The sequence below is a fragment of the Morus notabilis genome, unplaced genomic scaffold (assembly GCF_000414095.1).
Source record: "Morus notabilis unplaced genomic scaffold, ASM41409v2 Scaffold62, whole genome shotgun sequence".
NCBI classification, from domain to species: domain Eukaryota; kingdom Viridiplantae; phylum Streptophyta; class Magnoliopsida; order Rosales; family Moraceae; genus Morus; species Morus notabilis.
This window is the reverse complement of record NW_010365441.1, coordinates 64,474-68,422: the sequence shown is the minus strand read 5'-3', so window position 1 is coordinate 68,422 and position 3,949 is coordinate 64,474.

The window sequence follows — 3,949 nt, the reverse complement described above, 5'->3', positions numbered from 1 at the left end:
ATCAAATTTTAATTTTCGATCCTGATTGGCAGATTGCTAAGTATTTTTTTTAAATTTTTAGAAGTTTTTTACAATGCTACTGAATTACTTTCTGGAGTTTATTATCCTACTGCATATTTAGCTTTACATCAACTATTTAATATTTCAGAAACATTTTCTTATTATAGGGATACAGAACTTTTTAGAAATATAGTTAACTTAATGGAAAATAAATTTAAAAGTTATTGGTCAGGTTGTCCTATGTTATATGCATTGGCAACCATTTTAGATCCTAGGTGCAGAGTAGATGAAACTGAATCATTGATGACTGCTACTGCAAAGAATTTAAAAATAGATATGCAACTAAGTATTACTGACGCTAAGAAAATGTTAGAAAAAGTTTTTAGTTTGTATGAAGCAAAATATAGCATAGATCAAAAAGAACAGGGAACTTCGTCGTCAACTACCAGTTCGGGACCTAAAGGATCGTTGTGGAGTTTCTTGAAGAAGAAAGAAAAAATGGCAAGATCGTCCTCAACACAAGCGTCTACGGAACTAGTCAAATATTTTGAAGCAAATTTTGTAATCGATGACGATAAACTAGACATCTTATAGTGGTGGAAGCGCAAGACAGATCGTTTTCCAACACTGTCCATAATAGCTCGTGACATTCTGACAACTCCAATGTCAACGGTAGCATCGGAGCAAGCTTTTAGCGCAAGCAACCGAATTCTTGACGATAAGAGATGCAGAATGCATCCAGATATCTTGGAGGGACTAATGTGCGTTAAAGACTAGGAAGATGTCAGAAGACGAAAACAACAATACACAGATGATTCGATGCAAGAATATTTTTCTAACTTAGAAATAACAGAATCTTCTGGAAGCACTTAGGTTTGTAATTTACTATTCCTAGCTACTGCACTCTTTTTTCCTTCGCTAAGGTTTTGTCTCGATCTCCCCACGGGTTTTACTTAGCAAGGTTTTTAACGAGACAGTCATTTATATGTACTTTTATTACGTCAATTCAATAAAATCACATCTTTTGGGGCATATGATATTTTTTTAATTAAATTTAAAAAAAATACAAAGGCCGGGGCTGGCCCGTGTAGGGCCTGGACCCAAGCCCGGCCCTAGCCCTTATGGACTAGGGCCAAGGGCTTGGACCGGGCCTGAGTTTTTCTTCTCAGGCCCGGCACAAGCACGGCCCTGCACTGTGCAGGGCCGTGCCTGGCACGGCCCAAGCCCGTGATGAGCCTGGGGTCAAGCGTGCCGTGCCGGCCCGGCACGTCACGTTTGACATCACTACTTGTCTATAGCTTGTTTTATATCTTTACAATAATTTTTGCATTCCTTAATATAATGAAAATAGATAGATTGTATACTCATGTATTCATTCATTTTGATTGTTTCAGATTGCTCGCAAACTTTGTATTCATTCTTTTTCAAAATGATACCATCATTAAGATAATGAAAATATGAGAGGTTTTTTATTTGTTGTTTTGTTCGCTTGTTTATTGTTTGTTTCATATGTTTACCATAATTTTCTCATTCTTTAAAATAATTAGGTTGTCATTTTAGAGTTTTGTCTGTTATTTGTGGAGACTTATTTGATTTTTTATTTAAAAGAAAAAAGCATTGAGTAGGTGTTTTTTCTTATTTGTTTAAAAAAAATTTCCCTTTCTTGAATAATTAGGTTGCTTGACATTTTGTATTTAAATCTGGATATTCATTAGGTTATATTTCCTATTTTGTTGATTCATTAGCTTTTTTTTCTTTCTTTTTTTCATTATGTAAGGATATAAACGTCTTTATTATAAGTATGACAACATGCATTTTTGTAAATAAAATAAAAAGTATGCATTTTTAGATTGAAGATATTCTATTTATATCTTCATAAATAATCCATAAATATTAAAGGTGTATATTCAAGTTGCCCATCCTAACTTGAGTGGCCCAAAACGTTAAAATCATACTGGCTCCAAAAAAAAAATAAAAAATAAATAAAAAAGCAACTGGATCGAGGCCGACGTAGAAGCCCACATATAGAGTCAGTCCACTTTTTTATAAAGGAAAAAAGATGGATCGAACCGGGCTAACCTAGTTTGGTTAGGCTTGGGCTTAATACAGCCATCCTGCCTTTGATATTTAACCGGACCGGCCCAGTCCGTTTGATACAATCTTAAATTATTAGATCTAACATATGTAAATATAAGATGGATCGGATCGGGCTGACCTAATTTGGTTAGGCTTGGCCTTAATACGGGCCATCCTGCCTTGGATGTTTAATCGGACCGGCCCAGTCCGTTTGACACAATCTAAATTATTAGATCTAACATATGTATATTTATATATGTGTGCTCTGGTAGAGGGAGAGTGCTTTTTATAATAAGTTACTATATCGACAATACATGTTTTTGAATATTAATATAGTGAAGATAACATTATTATAAAGTTTTGCAAAACGCATGATACCTAATACAAATTAATGATTCAAAACATAATTCTTCAATTATGATTTTTTTTCTCTTGTTTCTTTTTGTGAAAGGAGAAGCATACTCTATAATATAAGTTGAAAATGCGATATTGACACCAATCCAACCCACTTAGCCTTCTATTAGAGGGAGTATGAAATCAATAAACAATTATTTCTATCTATAAATTCATAGGTAATACTTTTAAGAGAAAATAGTGTGCATCAGACTTCACAAATGAACATTTAAAGAAGTACACTAAATATCAAGCACGCACATGATTCTTCAGTTCATCATTCTACAATCGATAAAAATTTTCAATCAAGATCTGTCGATAAGCCCATAACACTAAGACCAAGCTTAAACGACAGTTTTGAATCGACAATTTTAATCAATTTGGGTAACCAAACTGATTGTCGTGGATATCTAGAATATAGAACGATTGAAGTGATGAAATTTGACAGATTAATTAACTGATAAAAGGTAACTTTCTACATTTGGCTAATTTAACCTTAATCTACCAACAAAAATGCTCAAAGATATGCGCTCCGTGAAAACTCAAAACTTACCCACTTAGTTTATAAGTTTGAAGTTTGAAGTTTTCTAATAAAAGTTTGAAGATTGAAGGGAAATACTAGTAGCTATAATAGACCGATGACGGAGGTAGCAAGAAACCAATGGCACAGGAAGCAAGAGATATGCAGTTGCGAGATGGAGAGGAGGGCTTGTTAGATGATGGCATTTAGGGTTTGAAATGTCCTTTGATTGGCTAGCTACTTCTCTTATCTGAAACAATAAAAATAAAAAAAAATTATTAAATTTATCTTTAAAGTGTATGAATTAAAATTTTTATACTTTACTCTTAATTAATACATTTTTGATAATATAATTATTTGATTAAAAATAATATTAATAAAATATAAAATATAAAACTCTAAATTTATACGCTCTAAAAAATATTTATCTCTTAATTGCGCACCGAACAAGAGGAGAATACCGTTAACGCGTTGTCAAACCAACACACAAGTACCACACACGCAACTCAATGCAACCGCCTAATATGATATTTCTAACACTATCAGATGTGTCACACTGTCAAGGACGAGATCTCAAGAGAACAAAGATGCCTAAGAAGCGAGGCACTCAAAAAGCCGCCCAAAAACGAGCATTACCACTTTTAACAATGTGATTATGCTTATTTTCGTTTCCATGAAACCATCATTTGAGACCGTTGGTTGTCAATCTAACAATTTAAAAAAACTTCTAATATCAATTCGTGTCTGTACTGTTTGGTACTATAATCACGTCCTTATTTTATACCATACTTTGATATTATTTTGAGTGATATATTTTTTTTATTCTCCCTATTGTAAAAAAGAAAAAAAAAAAAAAAAAAAAGAACCATCCGTTAAACAAAAAAAAAAAAAAAAAAAAAACAAAAAAGTACCATCCGTTAAACGAAAAAAAACAAAAACAAAAAACAAAAAGAATTAAAG